The sequence below is a fragment of the Berghia stephanieae genome, chromosome 1 (genome assembly GCF_034508935.2).
Source record: "Berghia stephanieae isolate SIO BIC M18660-M18661 chromosome 1, UCSD_Bste_1.3, whole genome shotgun sequence".
In the NCBI taxonomy this organism is placed as follows: Eukaryota; Metazoa; Mollusca; class Gastropoda; order Nudibranchia; family Aeolidiidae; genus Berghia; species Berghia stephanieae.
The window spans coordinates 47,752,048-47,774,547 of NC_088360.1; the positions used below are offsets into that span (position 1 = coordinate 47,752,048).

Here is a 22,500-nt window from a genome sequence, read left to right on the forward strand (position 1 = left end):
TGATATATTTTCAATTTTCAAATGGTCTACAACATGGCATTTGGATTTTAATGTTTCGAAATGTAAAGTATTACATATAGTTAAAAATATATAATCCATGTCATAATTATTTTACCGATACTTCTAAGACAAATCTACTTTCCGTTGTGACTTATGAAAAGGATGTGGGAGTTACTTTTGATTCACTTTTGAATTTTGATGAATATATTGATAATTGTGTAAGTCGTGCAAACAGAATGATGGGAATAATGTTAGAACCTTTATAAGTCTTGATAAAATCACAATTTTATATTTGTATAAATCGCTCGTTCGACCAATTTTAGAATACGGAAATTGCATGTGTTAGTAGCCAGGGAATTATGTGATGGGAGATTTATATATGACGAATAATACTTGTTTGCACTGCTGTTGACATGGCTTTCAATCTTGTATGTATATATTATGCATTATTATATTATTATGGTTATCTTCTATATGCGTGTGTATGTGTGTGTGTGTGTGCTTTGGTTGTCAAGGTTAAAGATATATGTTTGTATACCACATATACATGAGTACATTTAAGTTGAAATACTATCTTTACCACGTGTATCATTATTGTAATCTTTAATCAATAGATTTATGGCATTACTATTAATTTAAGGGCATTCAAGAGATTTTATCCTATTTTGCCCTATACCATATGTTATGTTATGTTATGTTAATGTTCTGATATCTGATAAATTTGAGCCATTGAATTCTTTTCACAATGTTTCAACGCTTACACACAATGCCAGTGACCTCAAATTATCTGCACTGTGCTACAGAATACAATAAATGGAAACACTTCGGCCCCACTGCTTTTCAAATTAAAGTTTTACGATATCTTCAATCGCGAGACCGGAAGCCTAACACTAACGATGCAAGTTCAAAACAAACAAACATAAAAACCAAAACAAAAACGTTAGGATTTAAGATTTTATCAATTTGGCCAGAAGAAAAGATAAATGTTTAAAAAGTTATCAGTTTTTCTTCTTGGGGGGGGGGGGGGGGGGGGGGGGATATATTGAATAGCTCAGAATAAAGTGAAGTTGTATTTTTTAAATTTTATCAAGGTCTGCAAATGGTTTGATAATAAGGTGGCTACAAGTATTTATAGTCGATGTTGACTTGCTTTTTTTTAATGGTCATGCTCTTTATGCAAATCAGGTAATACATTATTGTTTTGAACAAAATTGAATAAAAAATATTAAACAAAATAACCAACCAAGGGATGAGAGTTTTCTTCCGAATGAGTTGGTTTGAGTAATCGCCGATTCCCAATCTTTGCAAGTGGGATAATCGATACCAAAAATGGATACAGATAACCAGTACTATCAAAAGTCTAGACAATCTACACGCATTCATTACAAATAGATAAGTAATACACACAAAAAATCTCTGAAGAAACCAGTGGACAGCAGTATAAATAGTATCTATGTAATCGATCGACTGCTCCTCCAGTTTCCCTATTTAGATATGAGAGTTACTCATTGCCCTTAATTCATAGATATCCCAGTATGAGGAAGGGATCGGATGAAGTCAAAATGTTATTTCTTCTGTAGCTGCCTCGTAAAACATTATTCTCAAACTGAAAATCAAATGTTTGCGCATATTTATAATATTATATCTAAATGGGAAACATCAATTCCACGTTTCAACCATTTAACTACCTTACTCTGTAAAAACGCGTATTTAAAAATTTGACCATGAAACTCGTCCATCAGATATTGATCGATTTTAATAACCCTCATCCTGACAAACCTTATAATAATAATAATAATAATAATAATAATAATAATAATAATAATAATAATAGTAATAATAATAATAATAATAATATTAATAATAATAATAATAATAATAATAATAATAATAATAATAATAATAATAATATAATAATAATAATAATAACAATAATAATCTAGTTTCGTATTCCACACCGCCAGGTTAGACCAAAGGAAGAGAAAAGAAACACAGTCTAAATATCCTGGCAGTGAGCCGTTGGAAAATTATATATATATATATATATATATATATATATATATATATATATATATATATATATATATATATATATATATATATACGCACCCCCCCCCCCCCCCTACCCAACTTCCACCCCTCAGCCGAATCACATCATTTATCTTCTGGTTATGTATAAGATAAGTAGTCAGTTAAAATACAAGTCTGACACACATACGGCTACTTATATCAAGGTAGGTATGGAATTGAAAAATGATTGCTTTTGTGTTAAAGGTATGAAATAAGCATGCTATACTCTATTACATATTAATATGCTGGCGAACTAGAAAGGCACGACTGTAATGAAAAGCGTGACTGTTTTTTCCGTGGCTGTTGGGCCGCTAATCACATTGGTGCTTGGCCGTGAAGCCAATCATCCTCTGAATGAATTATGTATTGTCATAATTCATATCGGTTGAGTTTGTTTTGTTCGTTTTGCCTTGTCATCATCATCAACATCATCATCATCATCATCATCATCATCATCATCATCATCATCATCATCATCATCATCATCGTCCTATCTTCCCCCTCCTCATCATCATCATAGTCTTTGCCATCATTATTGTCGTTGTTGTCATTGTCATTATCGTCAATGTGGCCACAACCTTCTGTGGTGCAAGGGTAGATTCGATTCCAAATATTTCGGGATTATTACTTTTCTTCTAACATTCTCTGCTCTTCTAACACTGCATCATACTCATCTTTAAATGTAGTTAACACTATCATCGACCTCATGAAGGGAGAGAAAAATATTATTTAAAAGGCATGGAACAAACGCTAGGATTTACTTGTTTTTATATAACGTGGCGAAAAAAAAAATAGATTAAAAAAAAATAAATTTAAAACACACAACAAAAAATAACAACAAATGAATACATGAATTAATTAATTAAATAAATAAATAATTAAATAAATAAATGAATAATTAAATAAATAAAATCAGGAACAACAAAGGAGTTGAAAATCAAAGTTTGGACCATTCAAATTTTTGCTTTAGAGCATGGATAAATTGCCTTATAAAGCAGGATATTCCAATTGCATACACTGTCCTTGTCTGTTGCTGTGCTGGTGCTGCTTCTCCTCCTCCTCCTCCTCCTCCTATTTGTTAGAACTACTACTACTACAACTACTACTATTACTACTACTACTACTACTACTACTACTACTACTACTACTACTACTACTACTACAACTACTACTATACTACTACTACTACTACTACTACTACTACTACTACTACTACTACTACTACTACTACTACTACTACTACTATTACTACTACTACTATTACTACTGCTACTACTTCTACTATTACTACTACTACTTCTACTACTACTACTACTACTACTACTACTACTACTACTACTACTACTACTACTACTACACACTACTACTACTACTACTACTACTACTACTACTACTACTACTACTACTACTACTACTACCAGTACCATTATTATTGCCACCACCAATACTACTACTATTATTATTATCATTTATGCCACCACTAATGTTGGTCTTGACGCCAGTACAATTTCGTCCATGAATTTCAACTCACAACCCCTACACAATTCTGGTCCAGTCTAAGTTCAATGAAATAAAAACAAAAAAATCAGGAAGGATCAATCGACACCATGTCCATTGTTGGTAAGTAGCACGTAACCGATACAATTGGTGGCCCGCAGGAAGTGACGTTGCAATGCCAGCTTTTGCTTGAATGCTAATTTTCGGCAACTCTCCATCTATCGTATCTACTTACTCTTTTGCTACTTTTCTCAATATTATAGGAAAGGGACGGGAGTGTATAGGAAGGGTACAGGATCGTTGGCGAGAAAGAAAGAAATCAAAAATAAAAAAAAAGAGAGAGAAAGAGAGAGAGAGAGAGAGAGAGAGAGAGAGAGAGAGAGAGAGAGAGATAACGAGAGAGTGAGAGAGGTAGGTAGACAGACAGACAGATAAATAGACCGATCGATCGGTCGATCGATCGATAGATAGATAGATAGATAGATAGATAGATAGATAGATAGATAGATAGATAGATAGATAAATAGATAGATATTAAGATATTATCGTGATATTGTAGACTACGATATCGTAATAATAATTTGCTGCATTGTATTGTTGTTATCAATATGTTGAGCATTGCTTGTACCATTTTTATATCACAATACGATCAAATAGCTAGCTAGCTAGTTAGATAGAAAAATAGATTGATATAAATAGAGAGAAACATACCCACCCCATCCCCTGCCCCCCCCCCCCTCTCTATCTATCCATCTCTCTCTCTCTCTCTCTCTCTCTCACACACACACACACACACAGAGAAAGAAAGATAGATAGATAGATATATAGATAGAGAAAGATAGATAGATAGAGAGAGGAGAGAGATAGATAGAGAGAGAGGAGAGAGAGAGAGAGAGAGAGAGAGAGAGAGAGAGAGAGAGAGAGAGAGAGAGAGAGAGAGAGAGATGTGGTCGAAATGCTGCATTGTGAAAGAACTGTTTGTTTCACTTTTTTTTGGTCATAATAATGGTATAAGTTAAAGGAGTAGTAGTACAGATTTTAGAGAGTGCTCGATACCATGAAAAATACTCTAGAGTCCAACTTTCTAAAAATCTAAAAGCTCTGCACTTTCAAGTTACATTTGAAAAATGATATTTTGTTCCAAACATCCTCAAATATGGCTCCATAGTTACAACGTCAAATACAAAAACACCATCTACAACCGCAACAACAACAACAGCAACTACTAATACTACTACTACTACTACTACTACTACTACTACTACTACTACTACTACTACTACTACTACTACTACTACTACTACTACTACTACTACTACTACTACTACTACAAAAATATCAATAATCAATATCACTTACCATGGCTAGTTTCGATGTTCGAGGAAATTCTAATACAAGCCAGACCTGCCACTGGATTCTCTTCCATTCTGGCAAGACGCTAAAATCCACGTCAACGTCCTGACTTGTTAAACTGTTGTTAAAGGAATCTAGAATCTTCTGGTTCTCGATGTAAGATCTGTAATGTCTCCAGCAACAAGCTTTTATCTCCAGCTCGTCGATCTGCCAAAAGTCTAACTCCCGCTTGACAACAGCACCACAAACTTCTAGAGGAACGTGGAGTTCTCCTGCAAGAGAAAAGATAAGATAATAGTATATTTTATTACTACGCAGACAATTTTGTATCATCAGGCTTTGGCGTTTTGACTCTGTTTTAACTTATGAGCATAAATAATAATGAAATCAGCATATGACTGAATTAAATATCGCATTTTTATTTCGCACTATTCACGGCTTATTTCATAACGATAAACCAATATTTCAGAAAAAAAAAACAAGGTGAGGCATTGTGGTCTTGTACGGTTTTGTGGTCTTGAGGTTTGGCATTCGACTTCTGTTAGATATGCCCTGGTTTGAGTCCCAAATTGGGCGACTTAAAATTGAATACAATGGAAATGGGTATTTACTTACATTTTCTCACAATACTATGGTGAATACCACGTGATGACAGTGTTGTCTCTGTTGCAAAATATGGTAAAAGTTCTTTACAGGTGTCTTGCCATGTACTAGATGTTAAGAGTTGCTGTAAGTCTGTGACCACTAAGACTTTTTAAGCGCCTGATGAAAATTAGTGGTTATTGCACTATATAAATGCTCTTAATCCTTCTGGGAAGTTTATAAAACTACTAATTATCAAATTACAAACTATTTAACTAATAAGCACATATGGTGCTGAGTTGAAAATGTGGGTACCTACCAAAGATCATAATATATCTAGGTTCTTGAAGGTTAATTTTTCATATGGAAGGCACATTTGTAATATAAAATTTGTTCTGGCGATATTAATATTCCATTTGCTTTTATTTGAGAATTACGAATTAATTTTTTTTTAATCGGGCGGTTCTGTTTTAAGTAGCTTTATAACATTATGCATTTCTCCTGCTTGCTGGACACCGAAACAACACATGGAGTTCATTGAGGGCTTGAGCAATTTGTTGGGGAAAAATAATGGTGTTTAAAAACAATGGTGAGGGGTGACTTCAAATCGTACTTTGGTCTCCGATAGGATGGGGAAAATGCATGGAATCAAAACAACTAAAGGGACATATTATAACTAAAGTATCCATACTTGTGCGTCTATGTGGTCTAGTGGTATGACACTCGCCTTGAGTCCTTGGCAAGTCTCTTTACTCACATTCTAGCATCGTACTCAGATGTAAAATGAGTACCTGGCTGTTAAATGCCTTGTCTCTGTCCGAAAATTTATTTTAGTAATTTCGCCATAATAGGTACCATGTCTCATCCTACATGTTAAATGTTGCTGTTAGCTAGGGACCCCTTGTAAAGCGCTTTGAGCATGTTTACTGGATATTGCTATACATAAAAGCTCAAGTTATTTTAATACCTCAAGGTAAAAAAAAAAACAGAGCAAGATTACTGTGTTATTCCATTCATAAAAGACGATACGATTGTCGGTTTTCAGTAAACACTCAGCACGTCCCACTTCATCTTTATCGATTTAGACATAAGGAAATAGAAATATTTGTGGGACAGAAAGATTGAGTTCCGTTATATAAATGAATAGTTTAAAGTGCGAAACGTGAACATTTTTTTTTCTTTTAATGAGATCACCTTCACAACTCATATAATATAATATAGATAAACGGGTGGATATAAAATAAGAAAAGAGTAAGAGAGAGAGAGAGAAGAGAGAGAGAGAGAGAGAGAGAGAGAGAGAGAGAGAGAGAGAGAGAGAGAGAGAGAAAGAAAATTTAAAAAAATAAAGAGACAGGGAGTGAGAAAGGGAATGAATGAGAGAAAGAATATAAGAAGAGAGAGAGAGAGAGAGAGAGAGAGAGAGAGAGAGAGAGAGAGAGAGAGAGTGAGCGAGAGAGAAAGAGAGAGAGTGAGAAAGAGAGTGAGAGAGAGAGAGAAAGAAAGGATAGAGGGAGATAAAGAAAGAAAGAACGAAAGAAAGAGAAAAAGGAAAAAAAAAAAAAAAGAGAGAGAGAGAGAGAGAGAGAGAGAGAGAGAGAGAGAGAGAGAGAGAGAGAGAGAGGGAGGAGGGTAGAGGAGAGAGCGAGTGAGTGAGTGAGTGATATATATATATATATATATATATATATATATATATATATATATATATTATATTGAATCGTGTTTGATACAAATATGGTAGGGATAGTGCCCGACATGTAGCAATGGAGCGAATATTTACCACAATGTTGGGGTCAGTCTACATCGATGTTTCAGGCCTAATCAGCCATCGTCAGGACTGTGTGTTACATGAGTTTGGTTTGCTGTCTGTTGTTGTTTGTTGAAGTGGTTCCGGTTTGTAGTTGATTAATAAGAACCTACGGTGATGTGGACACGTATTGTACATCTCATTTTTCGTGTTGAGTGTGGCTTCATGAGGGTGTCTGATTATAGTATATTTCTCTTCCAGGCATAAGCTATATTGTTTTGAAGTTGGTGTGTATCCTATTGCTTTAGATAAAATTTTCCAAGAAATGTTGTGGTTTACTTTGTTATCTTTTAATTTCCAAATATGTTCGCTGAGTTTTGTGGATGTTTTTTTTTTGTTAGTGTTTCTAAATGTTGAGGTGTGGAGGTTATATCTTGTTTTGAAATTATTTTCCGTTAGTCCTACATATTTTTCTTGTTTGTTTGTTTTAGTTTCGGTGACTGTGGCTCGGTAAATTAAACTTGATTCTAAACATTGTTTGTTTAGCGGACAATGTTCCTTATTTCTGCAGTTGCATTTTCTGGTGGGTGGGTTTTGCTCGGTGGTTTATTAATATTTTTTTGTTGTGGCTTGAAATTATTTGCTCTATGTTGCGCATACACGAGTAGCTTATTTTTATGGTATACCTGTTGATAATTTTATGTAGCTTGTGTTGTTTTTTTTGGAAAATGTGTATCAATTAACTTCAGGAACTGCTGTCCAATGTTTGTGCTGACGGTTTTGTCGAAAGGTGGGTTGAACCAAGTAATATGTAGTTTTTTTTACATGTAAACCTCAACAAACAAGCGAAGAACGCAAAACAAGAAAAGGACATATTACTTGGTTAACCTGGAATGACCTCGCAGGTTCCCAGCTTTGAGAATTTTTGCCAAGATGAGGTACATTTAAACCGATCGATATTTGAAGGACGAGTTTTCTGGCAAAAGTTTTAATGGGGGCAGCGTGGCTCAGCGGTACGGTCCTTGCTTTGTACCCAGAAGGCACCGCGGTCGATCACCACCGCTGCACTGTGTGGCCTTGAGCAAGTCAGCTCGCCCTGATTCAATTTGCGGCGCTGCACTGCGGCTGACTCCTGGATTATTCAAGTCTTCCCTTGGAATAGAGACACATTTCCCCAATGTGATGAATAAAGGGAATTTTATTTTAATAATTTCATTTTTATGCGAGTCATACCAGAGCCAAGCAGTTAACAGGTTAAATTATATGGATTTTTAACGTGTGCCATTCAACATGGTGCGAGTTAATTGTATTTTATACTTATACATTGACTCGTGACATTTAAGAATAATAGGATGGTATTTGAAACCTCGATGTGGCTAGAGTAGAAAAGCGCAGCTTTCACAGTAACTTTTGTACTAAATTGATGGAGTAATACAATAACTATCGTGCCTTGTTGATGAGTGTTACACCAGCTTGAACTATACAAGAGCAGAGACGACAACACAATGCTGCGTACTCTGAAAAACAAAAAAAAAACAAACCCAAACACGTATTTAGAATATTGGCCAGAAAAGTCTTACTTCAGATATCGGTGATTCAAATGGCTCACGTCTTATCAAAAAGTCTCAAGCCAGGGACTTCACGGTAGTACCAGGTTTGAGATTTGTTGACAAAGTCAGGTTCATTTTGATCGATCATTTAAAAGATCATTTTTTTGGCCAAAATTTAAAATACGTGTTTTTTTCAGAGTACGGTAGTATAGGTGTTCTTGTTGTTAACACCATTTGGGGCGGAATGTTTTGTATGATATATCTATTGTGAAATACAACAATCGCCTAACATATGACGCATATCGGTTACTTGTATATATTTCAAAAAGTTGTTTTGAAACAAAGAACAGACAAAATTCAATGCAAGCAGAAGCATATTAAAATTTCATAATAATGATTATTAAAATGATTGACTGGTTGGTATTATGGAAATACACATCATATTATGCTGTTGGAGAGATCATTGTCATAAATTTACTAGTTTATTAACAAATTATCAATGTTTGTTTAGGCAATGGCGTCATTATGAATTTTTATCCACGTTTCGTTTGCAATGATATAACAATCCTTATAGATTGTAACCATAATATTTAGAACATTCACGTCGGTCTGGAAAGTTTGAAAAAATGCACAGTGAAAAAGTCAACTATTTACAGATTCAACCTGAACATCTTTAAAAATCAAACGGAATGCTATCTGTTCATCTATTGGTTAATTAATTATTCAGTATAATGCCATAATAACGCCCTGAAATTCTTCTACTATTCACATGTTTTATTGTCCGTTGGGTTTAGGGGCCGATAAAAGAAATAAAAACAATTCGTTCTTCTCTCTTGTTTTTGCCATGAGATTTAGATCGGTCAATCGTTCAAATCATATCAATTCTAAACCTTACTCCTCATTGGTGGGGCTATGTGGTCTTGTGGTATGTCACTCGTCTTCGGATCGTAAAATTTAGGGTTCGAGCCCCGCTCAGAGCGGCTCAGAATTGAGTATTTGGAAAGGGCTTTATTAGTTTTCTTTCACTGTACTCAAGTATTAAACGACTTCTATTAATAGGGTTGTACTGTCAGAAAAACATGTAGTATCGCCACAGGCGTATTGTCTCCTCCTTCACGTTAAGTGTTGCTGTTTTCTAGGGACCCGTGTAAAGTCCTGAGAGCACGTTTAGCAAATACTGTGCTATATAAATGCTCTAATAGTTCATGTAATATTGTAATTAGTAATAATCATATCAAACAATGTAATGATAATAATGATAAAGGCAATACTACTACTACTACTACTACTGCTATTACTACTACTACTACTACTACTAACTACTACTACTAACTACTACTACTACTACTACTACTTACTATCTTACTACTACTACTACTACTACTACTATACTACTACTACTCTAAATACTACTACATACTACTACTACACTACTACTATTCTACTACATACTACTACTACTAGACTACTACTGACTACTACTACTACTACTACTACTACTACCTATACTACTTACTTTACTATACTACTAACTACTACTACTACTACTACTACTACTACTACTACTACTACTACTACTACTACTACTACTACTACTACTACTACTACTACTACTACTACTACAATAATAATATATAATAATAATAATAATATATATAATAATAATAATAATAATAATAATAATAATAATAACAATAATAACAATAATAATAATGACAGTATTAACAACAACTAACATACTGCATATTTCCAATGCTATTAAAGTTCAATGCGGGCTTATAATAAAATAAAATTCGAACTATTAGAACATTTGAAATAAGGTTCGAGTTAAAGCATAATTTAGAGGCAAGCTGGAAACGAATTTATGGATCGATATTGAGTGTGAGTACATTTTGCTGCCAAATTCAGTCCCTTGAATTGTGACGAAATAATAATGACAAAGACTGAAACACACGGTCTGTCAATCTAACGATGGTAGAAGGGAAGATGAATCGCTTGGAGTTTTTTTTTCTTTAGAGGCCATCTAAAACATTAGAGTAATCTCCCTTTCCTAACAGATGGTGTAATCCGTTACCATGAGTAATAGCAATGAATTGTAATAGCAGTATTTTGATGTCGTAACATTTGGTTTGTCACAGTTCTAATTATTTATAATTAATTATATAAACGGAATATATGGGTCTGTAATATGTCTCTGGTTTCGTTTTGTGGATTTTACCCTTCTAATGCTCGATAACGAAGGCGACTTGATGAGCTCAGTAGACCTGAAACAGACTCCATGACGGATTCCATTAGAAGAGAGAGGAGAAATAGAAACAATCTAATACGTAAACAATTAGAATTCAATCAATTAGTTTGCTGGAGTTTGTTTGGGAGGTGGGGGGGGGAGGGGGGAGGGATTTCACGGTGCTTAAACACTTTTGGGACTTGCAGCGCCAGTAAAAGGAGTCTAGTGATAGGGGGGAAGATGTAGATATGAAGTTTAACTCACTCAACCCTAACACCGACTATATCCGTTGTTTACCCGGGTTACTTTTACCCCATGCCTATTTGTTACATTTTTATGAGACAAATTATAGGTGTAGTATCAAAGATGATGTTTTTAGTTTTTTACATGTTAATGATAGTTGAATAAAACTATCTATGTACACGCCCATTTTAATACATTTCTTCCATTTTGAAAAGCACCAAAAATCTCTAGGATTGAGTAAGTTAAAGCTCCAAAGGAAACGTAAGACAAAGTGGGTCTGTTTGTAAAAGGGAATAGAATATTCCACGAGAAATCTATTTTGTTGCTTGTTTTGTTTATTCTGTTTGTTAGTTAAAATAGGGATTTTAAGGGCCTTGGCACACTATTACTATTGGTCATTTCAGAGCCAGTAAAGTACCAAAGAATAAGCACGACGAGAGCGCCTGGTTCGAGTAGAGCACAGATGTTTCTACGAGTAATCCACCAGTGAGCCCATTTCGACATTACCTAAAAGTACCAGCCAGCCCAAGCAAATGCGTCCCTATAAAGGATACTCTAAAAATGTATACTGATTAAAAAAAGAAGAAAAAAAAACCTTGAGATTTTTTGTAGGGCAATATCCACTAAACGTGCTCAAAGCGCTTTACAAGCAAGTCACCTCGCCCTGACTCAATTTGCGGCGCTGCACTGCGGCTGACTCCTGGATTATTCTTGGAATAGACCCTAGAGACAACAGCAACGCTTAATGTAGGATGAGACGTGATGCCTGTTTGACGATATTACAATTTTTTCCCGACAGAGGCAACGATGTTAACGGTCAGGTAATTATTTTACACATGAGTACGGTGAGTGCATGTGAGAAAAGAGCCTTTCCCACGGGCTCAACTATATGTCGGGATATATATATTCGAACCCAAGACCTCCCATCCGGGGATTAAAACCGACACATTTAATTAAAAAACAAAGTCAAGAACAACTTGAAGGAATAGGGAGTCACATCTGGTAAAGAATATAAGCATAAAAAGAAAAGAACATGCAAGAGTGACCTGTTCATCTTTTCATGCTTGGTCTTTAAATTGCTCCACAATATCGATTAATGATATTAGTCAAACCAATAACACCCAAACGCCCCCACCCACCAACCCAAAAGAAAAAAGAAATAAAATAATGACAATTACGAAAACGGGATTGAATTTCAAACGCCCGAGGATTAATTCACCGATCAAAGCCAAGCTGCATCTCTTCTCATTTCTTTCATTTTTGGTCAATCTTAGCAGTTATGTACCTGTGCGATGATTGGAAGTGATTTTGTGATTTTCTTTCACTCGTAAAAACCACCAAGCTGTAAGAACTGTAACCCACCAGCTCAAAACGGTATCATAATGGGTCGATTTAGACTACAGTAATTGATTATTATATAATTTGTAAAGAGCTTTGAGCACATTCAGTGGATATTGCGCTATATAAAGCTCAATTTTCATTATTTTTTTTTTAATTTGAAAATATTGATATCTGGGATTAATGTCTTTATTTTTCTTTACGATCTGAAAAAGTCTGTATGTAACAGTGCCGACGAGCACATACTTGAAGGTCTGGTAACCGAACGCAATGATGGGCTTGTTTTAATATTGTTTTAATGGAAAATATATTGCGTCGGTTTGAGAGTATTTCCATTACAACAATGAGCCCATAACACTTTGGGTCATCAGACCTGAAATTAAGTACGCGTCGAACAGTACCAAACAAAGCAAGAAAGAAAAATACAAAACAAAAAAAAAACCACAAAACAACAAAAATAAAACAAAAGAACAAACAAACCAAAAAAAAAAAACATCCCTCATAAGAAATCAGATCTTTGCACCAGTGCCTGATCCCTAATTTGTCACTTGTTTTTCATCGAAGACAATCGAGATAGTTTCATGAAGGAACAAAAACCATAATATCTTATAATTTTGTCATTGTTTCGACAATAAAACCACATTATCGTACCTGTTCACCCTGACATCATACCGTTTTCAAATCAAATATCTGAAAAAGTGTGCATGAAACAGTCCAAACAAAGCAAGAAAGAAAGATAGATACAAGAAAAAAAAAAAATCAACACCAAAAAACATCCCATTAAAAATGTCTACCTCGGCTGATCTGGGGACGACTGACTTTTGGGATGTTTTGTTTTTCTTGTATTTTTTTCTTGCTTTGTCTGGCACTGTTTTATACACAATTTTCTTATACCAGTGCCTGCTCCCTGTTTTCTCAATTTGACGTTTTATGACTGCTGGTCAGAAATGTTGTTTACGTCCAAGTCTATTATAATAGTATGCAATGTGTTGTACACAACTAGGGAAGACAGACAATCGATGGCAAACGCATTCCCCTCTATGAATGAAGGCGTTATGTTTTTTATTTAAAAAATTAAAAATTCGAGCATTTATAAAGCGCAATATCTATTAAACGTCGTCAAAGCGCTTTAATAGGCGTCCCTAGTTATCAGCAATACTTAATTTGTAGGACTAGACATGACGCCTGTTATGCTATATAAAGACAACGTAATAAATGGTCAGGTACTGATTTTACACCAGAATACGGTGAGAGAATGTGAGTAAGGACTGAAATTTGCGCCGCTCAAAGTGGGTGCCAGAACCCTGGATCTTCCAATCCGAAGGCGAGTTTCATACCACTAGACCTCATAGCCGCATATGTTGGTTCACTTTAAAAAAGGCGTAGAATTAAAACTCTTTTACAAACTAGGGATGGACCTTTTGATGGATATTCTATCGACCCTCTGATGGTTGTCTCTATGTATTGGCATTTTAAAACACACATTTCGCTTTCCATTGGAGATAAAGATACATTTAATTGACTCCATATACGGTCGTGTTCTGAAAAAATACAATTAAAAAATTTAGACAAAGAAACTCATCCTTCAATCATCGATAAATTAAAATGAGCCTCGTCTTGTTAACCGCTTTCAAAACAACAAAGTGAAGTCTCAGGTTTGTAAGTTTTTGACAAGATGAGATCATTTTAATAGATGGATATTTGAGGGACTCGTTATCTGTCCAAAATTTTGCAAAAATGTGTTGTATTTCAGAATACGGCAGTGAAAATGGCTGAGTCATTGTCTAGAGACTTCTTCAGTCCAGTAAAAAAGGTGCTTTGTGTGATCCTAACTCAAAAGCACGCCTTTCGCCAGGTGATGAATAATAAATGTAGCTAATTATGAAGCCCCAAGGGCATGGAACATAATGGCTAAGGCTACTGTAATTGCCAAATTTTCACCTAACTCTGGTTCAATTTACTCTTGCTTGTAAAAACCTGGCAAATGTGACCCGTCGCCTCAAACTAATATGTCGGATCAAGCGGACCTATCCCAAGTCCCAGGTTTGAATGTTGTTGACAAGCTAAGGGTAGTTTTAATCAATTATAATTTGAAGGACGAGTTTTCTGGCCAAAGTTTTTTTTTTCTTTTTAGAGTACAACGGAATAAACCTCGCGTCCGTATGTTCCTTTAACAATGAAGAGCTCTGCTTTTGGATTGGTTACGTCACCTCGTCTATAATAATATTCTCTCTCATGAGGTAAGCATGATTTACAAACGATGAAAATATATATGAAATAAATGTACAACTCTGGGTGCACATATTTGCAGGTCTGATAATCGAACGCAATTATGGGCTCGATTTAATATCGTTGTGAAGGACAATATTCTAGGTTCGTTTGGGAGTTTTTATTCCAACAATGAATCCATAACGATTTGGGTTATCAGACTTGCAAACAAGTTACGTTGGTATAATCCTTAGTTAAACATATGGATTTGTGTGAGTCCAGGTCTTGGCGTAGGAACCGATGCCTTTTGCAGAAAAGAAAAAATCGACACATTTGATGAAATAGGATACTTCATGCAAGTCTTTTCTATGGAATATGAGATATAACAGCCCCGAAGACGACAAGGGATCTTCATAAAATGAAACTTCTGATCTGATTTATTTCAATGCATTATTTGCCTTTCATTGGCTCTCCTTTCCGCTGTCAGCGATTTCCACGCATATGATTTGGTCTAATTCATTGCTTTGATGCCAGACGCTCTGTTCGTATATGAATATTTTAATACAGTTATTGTCTCAGCTCGTGTTATAATAAACGAATAAGATTTCATGTAGTATGAATAATATTGTATACAAACGTTGGATATGATCCATTTATAACTTTTAGTTACTTTTATTTATTTTACGTATTATTTACACATTTACATATGAATGTATATTTGCTGCTTTCGTTCCTGTCATTTCGATCATGAAGTAAGTAGGTGTTCTTTTAATTGTTGCTAATATTGGCAATTCTTTTTCTTCTAAACATGGAAGAAGAGATAACAGAGAATGGAAAGAAAACACAAAGGGGAAAAATAAAGATGTGGTCGAAGATGAGCAAAGGAGGAGATCGTGGCGTAAATGCGGAAGTAGAAAACATAACAATTTTTGAAAGTCTATCAGAAAGCCTTTAGATTGGAATCACTCATTGTTCTGCCATACTCTAACGTACCACAATTTTTATTTTGGCAAGAAAACGTTTATGTCATAGAAATTGGTGACCACAAATACACCCGACACTTTCAAACTCTTTTGGTAAAAGGAAGAAATAAGCCTCAGGTTTTAGATTTTTGCCAAGTTGGCAATCATTTTAAGCGATCAATGAAATATGAAGTAAAAGTGTTCATGCCAATATGATAAAAATGTGTTTTGTTGGAGTAAAAGTACAGCAGAGTAAACTTTCATCTCGATTGAAAAGGGTCAAATAACCAAATCCGATGACAGTGTGAACTATGACAGTCTTCATGTGTAACTGTGTGGTTATTAAAGAGGAGTTAACAATGATCATTGATGATTTAAAAAAAAAACACCAACACGTAGAACGAGACATAACGCCTCTTGGGCGATTTTACAATTTTCCGACAGAGAAAATGCTGTTAAGGGCCAGGCACTCATTTTACACCTGAGTACGGTGAGAGAATGTGAGTAAAGAGTGTTTTCCAAGGACTCAACTATGCGGCGAGCGAGGCTCGAACCCAGGACCTTCCGATCCGAAAGCTAGTGTCATACCACAAGACCACATAGCACAAATTGATACTGATATAAACATTACTGTCAGACTTGGGAAAAACATGCATTGAAAATTTTGGCCCGATAACTCGACCTTCAAATATCAATCACAAAAGTCCCAGGTTTGAGAGTTTTCAACAAGATGAGGGTAATTTGTATTGATTGATATTTGAATGATGAGGTTTCTGCCTAAAAATTCTTTAATGAGTTATTCCAAGGTACGACAGACAACGGGATACACTTTACACTATACTCTACCTAATGTACTCAGCTATTCCTGACCCATAATTGAAAGGCCGGTGCAATGTAACTTCGACAAATTAGGTTAATCATGTTATAGCGTGTTTTCCATACTAGACTTTTTGGTTTAGTTAAACATTTGAAAGCAAAGGGAAGTCTGTGGCATAAAATTGTATTTGAAAAAGCATGGATGTATGACTGTTCTGAAACATAAAATAATATTGAAAACCCCACAAGGCAAATATCACGAGCATTTGACAAAATTTCTATTTTTCAACAAAAAAAAATAATTATAAAACAAAATAGATCAAATTTATAAACGCGTTTTTTTCCCCAGAGTGCTACGACAGAATACTGCTGTTTTCGTTTCATAAGGTCACGGATTAAACTTTTTAAAAGTTTAAATAATGCGTCAAAATGACAATGTTGTTTGAAAAAAAGGATTCCATATGATGTAGATTAGTCTAGACACGAACAATCTTTAAATATTTGATTTGCTTTTTGAATGGTACACTTTCCCGTGCAATGAAGTAAAAAGAATCAATGAAATATTCCGGCAATATTTGCATCAGCAAAAAACAACTCGGTTAAATGGTCAATATTTCTACATGTACATAAATGCATATTTATATTAGCTCATTGTTAGAAGTCTGAATGGGGCGCAATATCTCCTATTGGCGAGTCAGTAGTCTTTTATTCCTGACCTTAGAGTTAAGTGGAGGAGACATAGGGTGGCAGCTAACAAAGGTCGTAGCCCTGCCAAGCTGCCTTACCTTAAATCAAGTGGAGATGAATAAATGCTATCCCTTGTGGAATGGTACCATGCTGACCATCAAAAGTGGCATTGCCCGGTGTAGGAACTTAAAGAGTAGCTTTTAAAAAATATATTATACCCGCAAGAGGGCTTTACAATGAGTTTCAGGGTAAAAGGTACACTGAACACAATTTAGGAAAAGACACAAAGCTTGAAAGGCACTTTAATACATTCTTTTTGACACAAATAACGCTCTTGACCGACAGGTACTCGTTTTACACCTGATTATGTTGAGAACATAAAATCAAATGTGAGTAAAGAGCTTTCCAATAAATACATTTTTTGCAAGTCACAAGTGATATTCAGACTACTAGAATGGGCCACTAAGCCGTACAAAATACGTTCAAGATCGGGGAAACGATATAAGGATTGTCTAGAAAAGAGAGTTGATGCTGCAATGGAAATGCTTTTTGTTGAGTGCGTTAAATAATTTATGAAGTAAGATCACGGAGATTCCCGTAGCTTGATGACTTGATAATATTTAGGCAAGAGACATGTCATATCTTTGCGTTTGCTAATGCTTTCGATTTATTCGGGGGGGGGGGGGGGGGGGGGGGGGAAAATTCAATTAAAAAATACTTGGACGGTAAGGCTTTGTTAACCCATGGTCTGACTTTAAGCAAAACAACAAGTCATAATTCAAGGCGACCACCACCAAGTGAATATTGAGTTGTAGAACCAAAATCTAGAGGCGCCAAATGAGCCAATAAAATGGAGAGAAAATACGTGAATATATTCGAATTGCATAAAACGGGACACCACAAAACAAATAACCTTTCGGTCCTTGGCCTTCGTCAGACGTAAACATATTGTAAATGTGGAAACAATTGCATGGAGCAAGTGTTGATCGTGGATGCAATACGTGGCGTGAGAGAAAGGAAAGAGAAAGAAAGAAAGAAAGAGAGAGAGAGAGAGAGAGAGAGAGAGAGAGGGAGGGAGAGAGAGAGAGAGAGAGAGAGAGAGAAGGGGGAGAGAAAAAATATATGAGGTATGTTTCAGAATTAATTTTCCCTGTACTCACATAACATTATGAATAACCTTGTATTTGGTATCAAATGAAACTTTATTTATTTACCTATTCAACAGAATAACCATAAAGTTCCACAAACTTCTGCATTTGGTGTATCCAACGGTCAAAGATGCTGTCTGTCCAAGGCTATGATTGAATTTCTCATTGTCTCTTGAATCTGGTCCTCGTCTTCAAATTGTTGATCTTGCAGCAATTCTTTCACCTTGGGAAATAGATGGAAGTCGCATGGGGCAAGATTTGGTGAATACGGCAGGTTTTCCAACAATTCCTACCAATAGCCCTCGAGAAGCTCGTTCACAACCCTTGACCTGTGAACAGGTCCTTTGTCATGAAGTAGAATGGCGTTTTTCTCGTCTCGCTGGTCTCAACTTTCATTTAAGAACGAATCTATAAAAGGTTCCGTTAACATTTCGATTAGATGGGACAGGCCAGTTCAGTATAATGCCATGTGTGTCGAAAACACCCCAATGTAAATCATTTACTTCTCTCATTGTTTTCTACGAGTCTTCTATGGTCTAGGTGCATAGAATCACGCCATTGATTGTATTTTCAATTCAGGATCAAATGATTCCACCCACGTTTCATCGCCAGTGCCAATTCTTTCAGCGACTCAACTCAATCTTCCTCAACAATTTCACTTATTTCCTTAAAAGTTATTTTTGAATCTTCTTCCATAACAGCTCTTGTTCTCACAACAGTATCGTCACAAGTGACAAAATGAGGTCTTCCAGTGTGTTCCTCATCTTGCGTTTCACATTCCCATTTTCAACTTCCCTGACCCACCTTCTGACAATTTGAATTGAAGGAGCACTGTGCTCCAAAACATTATTTCTACAGCAGACTTGTCAAGAAGAGTTGAAAATTTGATGACAACCCGAACATCGTAGCGTGAGAATGTTGCATAAATAATTTGCACTGTCATTTTCCTTTCATTCAGCTTGGACAAGGAGCAAAAGTACAACAAACTTAACTTGTCATGTCAAAGCTCTATATAAACGACCACCAATATACTTGAAATTTGGCATCAAGGTTTCTTATATATGACGTCATAACATTGTTTCACACTTTGGTAATTCGAGGTTGCTTATTAGCGAAGTTATATAAGAGGGAAACTTAATTCTGAAACATGTATCGTATATTGAGCTGGATTCAATAGTTCAACTAATGGGTTCGTTTATTATTGTTTCTTTGAGCAATGTTGATGAGAACTCATTTTCACTTTCTTTTGGGATTCGTCGCCTTGTATTGATAATTCCTTATGGCGGTCTCAGGCTGTGAACCAAGGTCCATGATATCATGATCAGAGTCATTTCACGTTCAGGGTGTTTTATCTTCTCGTTGAACGACTTAATTTCTTTGACAATTCATAGTATCAAAACTTTAACTAATCGTATTCAATTAATCAAAGTAAGGAACATTAACATTTTGATTTACATTTATTATTCGCTGTTGATCTGTAATTATTCCTATAATGATATTTAATTCCTTTCACGGCTATGTGGTCTTGTGGCATGATGCTCGCATTGGGATCGGAAGGTCCAGGGTTGATTCTTTGGGAAAGGCCCTTTAATCACATTCTCTGTACATATATACTTATCTTCCGATCCCATACATACATAACACACATGCAAACATACATAGATACATACTTGCATAGATACATACATACATATATACATACGTATATACATATATATATATATATATATATATATATATATATATATATATATATATCAAGGAGGGCTTTAGAAAGGAGGCTCGCCTTGGATTTTCAGCCCCCGCTAGTGGGGGCCATTGGTTGGATAACGATTTCAAGCAAAACTACCGCTTTTCTGCCTTGGTACATTGCCGTCGAATGCGCAATAATTGATTCTGTTCTTTTAATTTCGGTACTTCATATTAATTTGGTTAATTGGCGACCAAACGTTTTAAAATAATATTTCTTAGGTCTTGAACTATCTGAATATACTCCAAAAAAAATAGTGAACTATCAAAATTTGTACTTGAACGTGTAAACTATTTTTTATGACGGCCGCTTACAAACTGAATGATTAGGTTTGGTTTCTTTTCAAAATCGAAAGTAAGAATCTGCAGAGGATGTTTCATGACTGGATATTTATCGCGCCACAATCTTTGAAAAGTTGTAAGTACTAATTAAAATTTACTAAGAAATGTTTACAACCTAGTATTTGGCGGTAATTTCTGCAGATGATAGACCCATTGTCATGATTGCTATTTCTATCGATTCGCTCGTTGGCTCGTCCTAGATCGTGATCAGACTGATTTGGATTACTGCACTGTTTCTTTTTTTTTATTGTGGAGGCCTGTGGCTTCATATTTGTCTTTTTTCTATGTATGATTTACTGATATTAACTTTATTGTCGTAGTCTAGTGCGTTATTCTTGGGTGATCCCTTCGCTCGTCACGACATCTTCACCGTAATACTTAGAGACTAACAGAACTACACCTTAGACTTTGACTTAGTCCTTCTACTGCACTGTAGTCTACTCATAGTGTGCAATTGCTAGTACTGCATTAACCATTGTTTTTTACCTAATGATTGTGGATCTGATGTTACCATATGGAATGGAACTTGTAATCTTAATATATATCATATATTAGTAATGACTTAAATGGATCTGATGTTGCTGTGATATGGCTGTCTATCCTATTGGATTAGTACCCTGCTGATATAGTTTTCTTTTCCATGTTTTGCCTCACGTGAACATTTATCTCTTGTGAATCTGATGTTGATGGACTTGATTTGCTAGCAATTTCAAGATGGGGAAAAAATGTGGTATTGCGAATTGCAATGGCAATTACAATGAAGCCAACAAATGTCGTGTGTTCAGATTGCCTAAAGAGGAACAAGAACAGCAAATATGGTTAAACAAACTCCCTCCGCGTGATAATTTTCAACCACATCCGACAGAATTTGTAATTTGTGAAAGACATTGGCCTGCAGGTGTTCCAATGAAAATTCTACCTGGTGGAACCGATCGTCCAAAAGTCCCTCCAAGCATCTTCAATGTCCCTCAATCAGTCCTTCCTACAGAAAAGCCACCTCCGCGCCCTCCTCCAGCAGAAGACAGACAACTGGAGTACTTCTTCAAAATCGACAAAATTAGTTCTTTTGAAGACTTTGAGCCAGAGAAACACCTCTTTAAAAAGTACGGCTCCAGCAATTACAAATTACTTACATCGAAATGTAAAGATAAACATGTATTTGTTTTCATGACGGAGAACTACAGTGAGAGCTATTTGTCTGTTATTGTACATAATAAATCCACAATGTGTTCCCCTCTTACTATGTCAGCTTTTAAAAATGGACTAAATGTTTCATTTGGAAAGATATTAAACCCTAACAATGGCCTTTCTTCCTATACCCAATTCATGGAAGCTATTAATTGCGCCCTCAATTATGACCCTCCTTTAGATGGCCTGCTCGACAAAGCAATTATGGTCCTTCAACAGTCTACTGAATCAATGGATGTGAACAAGTCAAAAAAGCTTACTTTTATTACAAGGCAGCTACAGCTTTTAAGACGGAAAGAATATTTAACAAATGATTACTGCTTCGCTGTTGAAATATTTCCCAAATGTAGCTACGAGCAATTAAGAGAAGTTCTTGTGTTGCCAAGTAAAACAAAACTGCAAGCAATAGTTTCTACCACTGATGTGGATCATGTTCTTCGACGAACTTGTATGAAATTAGATGACAAACAAAAAGTATCATTTTTGCTTGTGGATGAAGTAAAAATCCGTCCATCTCTTTCTTTTTCTGCTGGCGTTTTGAGTGGTATGGCTTTGAATAATCCAAATGAGAAAGCAACATCAATGCTGTGTGTAATGCTCAGATGTCTTCATGGAGGTCCAAGCATCATGGTGTCAGTGAATCCTGTTCATAAGTTGACTGCGAAATACCAATTTGATATTGTGAAAACAGCTGCAGCTGCTGTGGAAAGGGCCGGGTGCACTGTCATTGGATCCATAACTGATAATCACAAAATCAACCAACAGTACTGTAAATTGTTTTCAAGAATTACAG

At 35.5% G+C, this 22,500-nt stretch overlaps 1 pseudogene across 1 annotated transcript in view; it reads right to left on the reverse strand.

Annotated features, from left to right (window-relative positions):
* The window catches only part of LOC144964099 (potassium voltage-gated channel protein Shaw-like), a 105,848-nt pseudogene that overhangs the window by 39,746 nt on the left and 43,602 nt on the right, over positions 1 to 22,500 (reverse strand). The window contains exon 2 of the transcript XR_013643744.1: positions 4,927 to 5,192. The product of XR_013643744.1 is annotated as a potassium voltage-gated channel protein Shaw-like (transcript). The remainder of the gene's footprint in view (positions 1 to 4,926; positions 5,193 to 22,500) is intronic.